Genomic DNA, 12338 nt, shown 5'->3' with positions numbered 1-12338 from the left:
GTTTTACAAACAATCAAGTGAATTAATTTAGTTTGGGAGTGGTAATGATTTGGGGCTGGTGATGGATGGGTAGAAGGAAGTTGAAAAAGAATATTGGCCTTTATTTATTAAAAAAATAAATAAATAAAAAATTTTAAAAGACGAATTATGAACGTGAACTAGTTCATTTTCATCTGTATGAACTGAACTTGGAAGTAATTATTTTTAAGTGTGAAGTGGCACAACACTTTATATTATATATGTGTTTATGGTGAGAAAGTGCTCATGGTAGACAGAACTCTGGGTACAATGTAGTCATTACCTGTGTTATTAGGCAGAAGCATCAGTAGGCGTGGCTTCGTGAGCAGTGTATGTCCATGGAGAAGAAGTGTGCTTGAGCAAGTCAGACAAATCACAAGATGGAATCAGATATGGCTGTGTTTCCACTGTGAACCTAAAGTTCACTTGCCAGGTATGCTGGTGATATTGGTTTGCTTTCGTGGTTATTTCTTTGACACTGTTCTGTTCTGTAAGTGTTTATTAACGACAGTGTCAAGTAAAAGTTAGCCAGTTAGCAGCTAATGTAACATGGCTGCCATCACAGGAGTCGTAGTACGGGCGGTAGTCTAGCCAATAAGAAATAAGCCCTCAGATGAAGGAGCTCAGTGGCTACTGTTGACTGTTTATGCGACTGTTATGAAGAAATATGGTGTTATGTTGAACAAATGTTATATGTATATAAATGTGTGAGTCATATAACCTCCTAGAGAGGTTGAGAGGTGGTGTAATTGTTGATTTGCAAACATTTATGGCATTTTGTTATTGTTCAGCATGAGCAAGTCAGACAATGAGAATTACTGTGTATAAGATGGTAGCAGATAACGCTGTGTAGGGACTGTGAATCTAAAGTGATTTTGTTGCACTTTCCAGAAAACCTTCATTAAGCACTAGATTCAGCCTGGGTGACATTATTTGCACAGCAGAAGCTTAAACTTTTCAGCTTGTAATGTGAACATTAACCACTGTCTAATGTTTTTTGAAATTGCAAGGTGTTTAATTCCCACTGAATACTAGATATGGACAGAAAACTCCTGTTGCATGTCTCAACTTTTCAGAAATACCTGGTTTATATTAAATTGTCGGGCTAAAGCAACAGAAGCTTGTTTAGGAGGGGCCTGACTTCAGCTGACTGTTTAGTATTAACCATTTCACACAGTTGCATTAGCTAAATGTTATTTTTGAACTTGCTAACTTGGGCCATATACTGATCAAGCAGACAATAAACAAGCCACCACTAAAGTGACATACTAACACTGATTTGTAGCATTTTTACTTTTTACCTGTTTTTGTAGCTTTTGCCAATGTGTTAAGCATATTTTGCTTGTAGGTGAAATCATCTGCATTTGCAGAAATTAGCCGATTAATCAATTAGTCCATTCACAAAAAAGTGAAGCGAACATTTTGACAATCACATGTAATTATTTGAAGCTTGCGTTTCTTTGTGGTACATGACAGTAAACTGAATATCTCTGGGTTTTGGACTGTTGTTCAGACAAGATGCATTTTATAATGTCCCCATGTGCTGTGGGAAATTATAACTTTTTATTATTTTCTGACATTTTATGGACAAAATGAATAATTGAATAATTGAGAAAATAATCAGAAGATTAAAAAATTAATAATTATGCAAATACTTGTTAGTTGCAGCCCCAATATATAAGGTAGATGTCTAAAAATACAACTTTTATTCCAAATTTAATCCAGGTTAACAGACCGTAGACATCTAGAGATAAAAGTTAATGTTATGATAGGTATTTGATTTGATGAATGCATGTCTGTGTGTCCTAGCTAACATTAGAGGTGGATTTCCTTTTTTCACTTCTTTGCCACAGGTTTGATTAAATACGACTTTGCACCATTTCCCTGGATTGCACAGCCAGTGTGCTCCTGCTACAGCATTCAGCCGAGATCTCAAGGTCACAAAACATCTTTTGTTTCGTAAGTAGTAAACATAACAGTTCCAAGCCTCTGACATGTCTGTACTGGATCTATACCTAAATTGTGACGAGGAGCAGCTGCAGGCTGTAGGTCCAGCTTGTGCACGTGATGTCACCGCAGTAATAAGAAACGGACAAAATTAGTAGATGGTTGAGTTTGTTGGTGTTAAGCATAAATAAATAAATAAACTGGAAGAGCACTCAGAGTGGAGACCTCTGCCAAGGCCAATGTCAAACAACATATGCCAGACTTCAGAGGAAAAAATTCAAATTCTTAAAAAAACATTTAATGGGTTCTTCCAAAGCTCATGCCCCATCCCTCCACCTAGTTTGGTGCAAATCCGTTCAGTATTTTTTGCTTAATCCCGCTGACAAATAAACAGACAAACCAATAGACACAGATGATAACATGACTTCCTTGGTGGAGGTAAAAAACTGAGGATGTCAGTGAAATATTGTTTGTTGCATTTTGTGGGTGGGACGCATTGACATGTTCCAAATTAGTACTTGGGATCCATGCATCTCGTCGTCTCTAACTGTCTTCCTAAACAACATAATCACTTTTTGACCACGAGTATGACTAACAGAAACAGCATCTTTCTTGTTGTGATAGTTTGTGCATTCAGAGCTGTTGTTGCGTTTTATTGATGTAATGAGGTCAGAGAAGAGAATGTTAAAGATCTAGTCCTTGGTCCTCAGTGAAGTCAACTTTTCATTGACCTTTTAGAAAACAGGAAAATTAGTGTTAAGTATGTACAAAATCCCAGGGCTTTCCTTAAGGACGTCTTTCATCAAGGGGTTTCCATTCCATGATAAATGTGGGTTTTAAAGTTTACATTATGATGCACTTTCAGCAGAATATATGTTGGTACTTCATTTTTTTTGATAGCATCATCATACTCATAAATTCTGGATAAACCACCTGAAATCCATGTATCAAATGATTCAATTTGTACTTTTTACTTTAACTCATAAGCGATTCATTTTCATCCTTTCACTGATTAGTTCACGTTTACAGGAGGAAGTCAGCATTTATTTAATTTCACATGGCGGTTGTGTTGGACAGTATCAAAAGACAAGCTTTTCTGAATGTATGCAACAATTTTGTTTTCATATATAGGATATGGGTGCAACAGTATAAAACATTTAGCTAAACTGGACCAATGTTACGTATGATGTAGCTAAAGAGAACGTTTCTTACAGTAACTTCAGAAAGGGAAATGCCAAGCTCAGTGAAAAAGACAGAAGCTGAATTGAAATGACCTTGTTTTTCTTTTAGTCTTAGTAGCTGTGAAATCAATTTCTAAATGTCATATATCCAATCAGTTTACCTAAAAGCAGTTACAATATCTGTAAAGAGCAAAAACTACATCCCCCTTCACCTTTTGTCACCCTTTTCACCTTTTTCACTCTGATATGTTTGCACCCCTGAATACTATTTTTATATGGTACAGGTTCTTTAGTCACAACCCCAATTACTGTACTGTCTTGTTCCCGGAAAGATCTCATTTATAATCATGATGTCCCACAGTAATTATTAACAAGAAACGCTGTGCCCCTGTTTTGCTCCCAGGGCTCATTTGCATGTTAATTATCATTAGAAACAAAGGAAAACAAGTCACTGCAGATGAGCAACCTTATCTTTCATTTCTCCTCCACCAACATTCCTCTGATGTTTTCAGATGACTTATTATTATTTGAGATGACAAGCTTTCACTTTGGTTTCACTAACTCTGTTCACCTCCATTGCAATAGAATAGATGAATTTTATCAAGTGACCTTAAGCTGTTGGGTAAGATCAACAGCACACTCATACTATTACCGTTTCCCAGCAAAGCTTTGATGAGCTCCTGAATTGTTGTTGAGACACAGGGCTGGTATTCGGAGGGATAGAGAAAAATGATGTAAATGCCTAATAGGACTCCTTGTAATGAAATAATTTGCGTGATTTGATGAAACGTGTCTGTCATCTTAAGTTAATCAACTTCCACATCATGCACACCATGCATCGCTGTGTTTACTGATTGCAAAACTGACCGTGTGACTACCAGTAAAAACAAATAAGTAATTAAATAAACAATCTGCACCAAATGTTTTAGCATTTAATACTTTCAACAGTATTAAGTACAACTCTGAAAAGTGGAAAATTAAGTTGAGGTAAAACTTGGATATGAATGTTTTAAAGATATGAATTATGGTTTATAAACCACAATCATTGTGGCTTATGTGAGAGTCATGATGTAAGGCTGATCTTTTAACATTAAGTGTGATATTTTCCTTCGTTGTTTACTGTAGGGAGTTTCCCCCTGACAGCTGGACACTTCATGATTCCAGTGGACCACACCATCGTGAATGGCAGTGTTCCCAATTTTGCCAATGCCCTGTTTGAAACATACCACTGCCACAACATCAGTTATCCACCAGAACTTGGAGCAACTCCCTCAGTTGTTGCAGAGGTAAGACTCATAACATTCATGTCACTGTACTGAACTAAAAGTTTTGTGTGCAAGCCATTTTTCAAATAAATCTTTGAGTAGAATGTGATTCATCTGGATAATGAAAATTTCATTTTAATTTGACTTTAAAATTCCAATAAGTTATGACACATTTGTGTTGAATAAACATAAAAAATAAACATTCAGCAACCTGGTAATTTTTTGTCATATATACATAAAACATAAAACATATATTCCCTGTTAATGTGACATAGATTTAAATGCTCAGAAACCTAATAAGTTAGTTTTGTGATTTAAAAAAAAAAAAAGTCAGTTCTGTTGAACTGACATAAATGTCGGACAAGGGTCATATGATACAGTTATTTTGTGTTTATGTATTACTGTACTGTCATAAACTAAAGTTTCCAATAAAGTTTTAAGTTTAGTGAGTGAATTGGGATTTACAGTGTAATGGGAATTAACATGACAAACAGCATCCAACCAAATATGACTCATTTTTTGTAGCGATATTTGTAATGGTTATTTGATAATTGTATTTTCTTGCCTGTTTTTTCTTGTTATATATTGAATTATGTGTAGTTAGTTGGCCTCCTGAGAATTAAGGTTGAGGCAGATTTTTGTTGGTAAAAAACCCACAGTTGCATAGGCTCATTTATTTTTAATGTTTTGGATTGTCAGAAACTTTGACCACAGAAAGCATATTATCATAAACCTGACAGATAATATGAGCTACAGAATAAAGGTCATCAGTTGGTTTTATGCTTTTCTAGGTTACACCATGAATGAACTTCATGAAGGAACTCTTCTCTCCACTGGGCAGATGTCAATAGAGTCTTTCAACACAGGTAAAACTGATGGTTTATTGACATTAACCACGGGACTACATGGGATATTAATCAGTTATCAGTTATCATATGTCTCTTTCCATAAAATAATGAACATCAATAATGACTCCTAGAGTCATTTTACTTAAAGATGGCAGGGGCTTTCCCAGTGTGTCTGGAAATGGTTTTCTTTTACCACAAGATGGCGACAGGTTACTGTTTTGTAGCCCCCTGAGAAGGATGCTGTACAATGGTTCTATCAGAAGAAAAGGTTCTGCATCAATTTGAACTGTTACAGATGAGCAGAAATTGACAGCACAACACATTTATAATGCATATTCCTTAAACTCATAATATATGTGTTTACATGACCATAATAGGAATCTTTTTTACTAACTGCCAATTCCATTCAGGCAGTTTAAAGTTTATGTTATGATGCAATTTCAGCAGAAAATATGTTGGTACTACACTTTTTTGATAACACAATCATACTCATCGATTCTGGATAAACCACCTAAAATCCAGATAATAAGGTTTATTTAACAATGTCACAAATTATATTTAATACAAATCCTTGAAATAACATACATACAAAAAAACAAATGTTACAATAGGCCATTTTCTTGGTAGGAGGTTGCTGATGGATACAATTTAATTCTATAACTAAATTGGCTCTGTTTAGCTTCATAACTGAAAAATGCTCCTGATTGTTTTTGATAATGAAAATGAAGTTCCTTCTTTTAAGCTAATTTAACTTAGTTGTGACAGCCAGGGTCAACGAAACTACACACACAGCTAATATTTCATGTCATTTGTTCCTGGTGTACCTCAATCAGATGGAGTGCAGAATGCGTGATTCTGTCAGTGCATACATGAAAATGGATTTGTCAGAAAATAGAAAAAAAAATCAGCGTTGTCATTGAACAGATTGTCTTTGATATGAAGCAGCCTGTATCGCAGAAACGGCTGGCTGAGCCTTGGACACCAGCAGGTGTGAGGTTTCCAGTTCGTGCACTGAACCCAACAAGCAATAATGTTGAGCAAATGTAACCTTTTAGCCCCTCCTGTGCTGCGATGAGATGTTTTTGGCAATCTGTAGAATTCCTGGATGACTCTCTCAGACTCAGCTTTGACCCCCGCCCATCTGTTACCGTGTCCAGGGTTAGAAGGCTACTGTACTGATACACATGTTGTTGGCCTCAGGGTGTGGGCAGATGTTTTTGGTGTGAGATGGATGCTGTGATGGACAGTGAACCCTCACAGACATGGACCATTTCAATGTCAAGCACAGCTGAAACCAACTGTATAAGCGTGCGCTATTCTGTGCCACCTCAGTATTAGTATTAGAGCTTGTTGGCCACGGCGGGTTTGCTGCTGGGAAATGGAGTTTAAACATAGCACAGGCCAGAAGCTGTTTAGTGGCCCCTCTGCACTGGCTCTGTCAATGCATATGACCAGTGTTTAGCACCACTTTGGTTTTCAAGAACATGATTTCAATGTGCCAAGTGACAACCGCAGTGACTTCATGCCAGACATCCTCCAACTCGTCCATAGCTTTTGACTTTACACTCCAGGGTGTCCTAATCACCTCCCTCAAATAGGGCCATGAGATCACAGTCATATTTTTTCTTGTTGTAAAAGACCACTGTAAATGAAAAGAGCTGCAGGTGCGGTGTCGTGTTTATGCCATTAAGTGTGTGCACTTGTCACCCACTTGACTTTGTACACTTTTCCAAACAGGATTATTGGCTGATGAGATCCTATTGTTAAAATTCAGTCATTTTCAGCTTCATATTGGAAGTTTTATTTGCTTTCATATGCACATGTGTAATTCCACTTTTTTTAAATCCATGTTTCATTGTTAGTTTTATTAAATGCACCGCTCAGTATATGTCTGATCTTTATTAGTTTCAACACTGCACACATACCATGGTGGCACGGCTGTTATTACTTTTTTATCCAATGATCCACCAGTCAGACGCCTGTGATTTGGTCATGCCATATGCTATTTTAGCAGGCACTGGTACTGCAGTGTATAGTGGACATGCACACAGGCAGAAAATCTAGCTTTAATATCAGCAGAGTGGAAATGGACAGTATAGAAAATATTAGCTTTGACTTTTACTTGTGCTGTTTGAGGAGAGGTACAGGGGGGCAATGGCTATTAAAGTGTTACTGTCTAGGAGGAAAATAGTGCCTTTATCGACATGGGCTTAGTGGCCTTGCTGATGTCATCATCACCCTGTGTGTGTGTGCGCGTGTGTGTGTCTGTGTATGTGTGTATGCGAGCAATGAGGCAGACTCTTCCCGTGTGGGCATCAGGGGACAAAGTAGTCTTTATGCAGTGTGCTGAGCTCCAAGGCAGAAACATTGTTGAGCAGTAAAACATTCTGTAACTAAAACCACATGTTCCAGAGTGGAGGACAGACAAACACAGGCAGCCTCCGCAGCTCCACATCAGGAGTTGGTGCCCTATCATCAGGGGCTCAGGGGCTCCTTTTTGACTCCAATGCAACACTCTCGTTCAACATTGTGCATTTTATATGTATCAGGAAACTCAAATCAAGACCAGATTGTCGCTGACAAAAATGCTGCAGGAGATAGGTGTGTGAGGGTGGAGAACAAAGGAACAGGTTTGGTTTGACACATTTTAAATACAACTGAACATGTTATCTGCTCCTGAATAATATTTTTTAATTCCTTCATCAGATTTTTAAGAAAAGTGCACCTTACCCAATTTGATTACCCACTGGTATAACATTGCACATGTGGATGTTAAAATATGTCTGTAGCCCATGGCTTACAGACACTTGTCAAACATCAGACACATAATTGCCTACCACCTGTAGAATAACCACATCAAGGACACTATTATCTATCAACGTATGAGAAAAAAGATATTAGTTTGTGGGCAAAAACACATGTTGAAGTGAAGAGGTGAGCTCAATGGCCAATTGCACATAGGAGATGTAAATCCCCAGTGACTGGAACAAGACCCAGTCAGGAGGTAACAAGTTTAGATACAGTTATGTAATTTCTGAACATTTCTGTGTCCAAGCAAAGGATGAAAAAAGCAAAATAAAAGCAAAAGCAATTTGATCCAAAATAAATCCTCCCAAAACATTTTTCCATAGCCTCTTTGCATGTTTAGACTTGTATATTATTCCTTCAATAACCTCAGTGGGTGACTGTTACCAGAGCTACTGTGTTTGCTTAATAGCGTCTGTCTAAATTATTGGAAAACATGTCAGTTGTGGTGTTTTCCTTCATAAAACCTATGTGCAGGCTGGAGCTGCTGATACACTTTTGTTGTTCAGCGTTGTCTTTCCATTCTTCTCCCAGTCCAATAAAATTTTACAATTCCCTCACAGAGCTCTTTACCGAATGTGCACTGTGGTAATTAGCAAGTTGGTAGGAGTTAATTTTCTAAATCGATTCCCCACCCTTCTAAGACCATGAGGCGCTCTATCTTGAAATGCTTTAGACTACCACTGGCTCCCTAGGAGGTCAGCTCTAATTAAAGGGACAGTGTGCCACATTAGCCATGCATGAAGTCAAGCCGGTAACAGAATTTAGATCAGTCAGCCCCAAGGTTAAGGCTGAACCCTTGACCCAGACCTAGTGCCCCCATTTCCCTCTTCCATCTAATGCTCGCTCGTAGCTGCTTTACCTAGCTTAGCTAAATGCCTGCCCACTTATACGTGAATGAAGACCAAACAGTGTCTCATCGCGTTGCTCTCTCTTTGTCTTGGTCTGTGTTTCTCTCCATCTCTGTCACAAAGCGATTATACTTCTCAGATCAGATTCGGAAACTGCTTGGCTCTAATCAATGGAAGTTACTACATGATGATACTTTTTAGTTGTGCTTTGTTTGTGTGATATGAAGGCTCTGAGGTTAGATATTAATTGAAGATGTTACTTACACTCCTGTGTGTCCACTTTGATGATTAACAACCAACCAATAATTAAGAAATCGGTCCCTCCCTGTGTAACAAGCTCTTTAATTAATAGACTACAAATAATTTCTGGAGTCAAAATGGCCATGAACTTTTGCAATTAGTGGGCCAGTGTAATTCATTTGTAATTGTTAATATGTGTCCTTAACTGCTTCATCTAAAACCCATAATGGTTTCTTTTGAAGTGCTGGAGCTGTGTGTCAGGGGCCATGTTTGTGTTATTGCAGATCCTCTGAGAGCCCTTTGTTTGGGGACCTCACAGGTTCCTTCTAATCTAATTGGCCATGGATGTCCCAGCTCAGGACCTTTCTCCATGCTCTGGGGATTGACAGAGCTGTTTAGGGCTTGAAAAGTCACTTGTCCAAATACAGCTTTGTTTAATTACAGCAGGGGGATGCTTGCGTATCACCGCACACAACCCCCCCAAGCCCAATAAATGCACAGTCTAACTCTTTTCAGACTAGATATTCAACTCCACCTCCAAAAGAATCTCTATCCAAATAAGAGCTGGATTTGGGTCTCCTCTCCTACTTATCCCAAAGCCCTTAAGCACTGTCCACTTCTCCTCCCCTCACCTTCACTTTGCCAGTGACATACCTCCCATCGGTTCTCTATCCAATGTAAATACCAGGAGATCGTCCTATGCTATTACTTACACTGAGCTTCCCTGATCCTCGCCCCCCACTGCCGCCCCCACACCCTCCCATCCCCAACCAATCCCTGACCACCTCAGCCTCCACCTCTGTATTCCGAATTGCCAATCCCAATCTAATTTATGGAATATTTTGGAGGTAACTGTATACGGCGGCAGGGGAGATAACATCTCCAGGCCCCTGTGAAGGACAGGAACTCGGCAGTGTGTGCTTAATAACATAAACTGCTGAAAAAGGGCCCAGGCCGGTGCATTGGCAGAGGAGCAGGCCGGTGAAACGGATAGAGAGTGAGCAGAGAGAGGGGACCCAGTGTTCTGGGGTGGGGTGGGGGTAATTGAGACCATGTGAGCCTCCCCCAGTTGAGGGATTAGAGAAGAAACGGAACTCTCTCAGCCCCGAGATCGCTTCAATTAGATGCGCCCAGAGCAAGAGTACTGGGGAGGGTGAGAGACCAGCGTGGCCCAAAATGTCTGGGCGAAGGAGGGAGGAAAGGTGAAAGAGAAGTTAGGGTTAGGTTCCCACCTCCTCCTTTTCCTGCATGATTTTGCCAAAGTCTGGGCTGTCCGGGTCATGTCTGTGTGTCACCGAACGGCAGATCCATGTCACAAGGGTTAACATGCAATGACAGCATCCCTACCAGCTTGTTTTCAGTTTTTTTCTTCTGTTTTGACCTGCTTTCATCATAGGGAAGTTGGCTAAGCCAGCTCTCTCTTTCCAGTGATGCCCTGCCATCAAAAATGCACATTCTGACTTACCACGAGAACCACTGTCCTAAACTCTGCTGTGCAGATTAGTTGTGGATTAAGTGCCCTGCCCAAGAGCACATCAACAGCCTTCTGGTCATGAACTCACTTCTCTAACCACGTGGGTACTTTTGCAATGGCGGGCTGAGAAGTGAAACATTTGTTTCAGTGAATGCACGCATACTCATATTAATAGCTGCTTTGCTGTGTGATTTTTAAAAGAATTAGATGAGGGGATAGTGTAAGGCATGAGGAACAGCCATGCTAAATTGTAACAGTGCCCATAATATGTTCCCCAGAAGCCATAATCAGATGCACCAGGCTTTCCATGCCATGCATGTCTTATCACAGATGTAAATCATCAGTCATGACACTTGTTTACGTGACAACCATTGGGCATGCTGCCTGCTGTACACACAGAACGTAACCCGATGTGTTTTGCAGCCATATGTGTTTGCGTGATGACTTATAGCTGGCCCATCATAACTGTCACACATCAGTATTGACGTGTTGTGAATGAACAATTGTACAAATGTACATGCCTTGTCTGTCTGTGGTTTGCCCAGTTCCCCTACTGACAAATCGAACACACACCATTTTGAGTATTTAGGCAGTTTCACAATGTATTACCAAACTGAGAAGGTCAAATTAAAAAGGTCACAATTGGAAAATGTGAAAGAAATTACTTATGATAACCGTCTGTAACATTAAATATTTATGACAGTTGGAACAATTCAGCAGGTCACAGCACAAGATAATTCAAATGGAGAACAGGAAAGCTAAAAATGTGAGCATATGCAGTGATGCGTGGCCACTTTGAGGAAAACCCTCTCCCACTACAAATTAAGTAATGTTTCAATGAGTGGTGAATGACTTGCAGAATTACATCGGGAGTTTTAATGTCTGATGGGGAGAGGGGTTTTGATTTTCTGTGGGTTTTATGCAACCGGGTGCCCCTGGTGAAATTGCTAATAAAATGACATAGTAAATGTTGCAAAATGTTGTTAACAAATACAGCTATATACATAAGCAGAGATACATTTGAAATCAGATAATATGAGCACTTTAAATTTAGTTGAGTTTGAAACCCCCACAGATGTTGTGAATGGAGTCTTACAAGGCATCACTTCATTCCTGCTCTTGCCGATCGAGAGTGCTGGACTTTTGTATGAAATGCCACATCAGCCCCTCCTGTGTTTAGGTTTTTGTTGGCACAGCCATGCAAAAGCCCTGATTGTTTAGAATTTTCTGTTTATTTTCACAGTCTTTAAATGTTTTAGAGAAAACCCTCCACCGTAAAAGACTGACAGTCCGAAATCTCCATGTTATGCTTTCAGCATCATTTAACTCAAACTGAAGGGTTTATATGCATGCAGTTTCATTCCGTGCAGTCTGCTTCTGTCTACATTAAAAACTGACTCCTATGGGCATTTGTATATCATTTTCCAAAGGTCATAAACTCTCACTACGCCCGACTAAGTGTTGCTACACTTTGGATATTTAACTACCAATATCAAATGGAGTTACAGTTCTTTTGTTAAAAATAGAGCTGAGTGTTTTTGTTCTCAAACAGATATTTGGATAATTTTCAAAACTTGAATCAGAGGCTGCCCCCTTAAATTTGATCGTACAAATCTGTCCGAAAATTGAATATCCGGTTTTTCCAACTCAATAGTTAAATGGACATTTTTTAAATCACTGTCATGTATCACGCAATAATACATGATAAA

Source organism: Seriola lalandi, unplaced genomic scaffold, assembly GCF_002814215.2.
Source record: "Seriola lalandi dorsalis isolate HSWRI2012SDOR001 ecotype SW California unplaced genomic scaffold, Sedor1 jcf7180002054861, whole genome shotgun sequence".
NCBI classification, from domain to species: domain Eukaryota; kingdom Metazoa; phylum Chordata; class Actinopteri; order Carangiformes; family Carangidae; genus Seriola; species Seriola lalandi.
Note: the sequence above shows the minus strand (reverse complement) of the source record.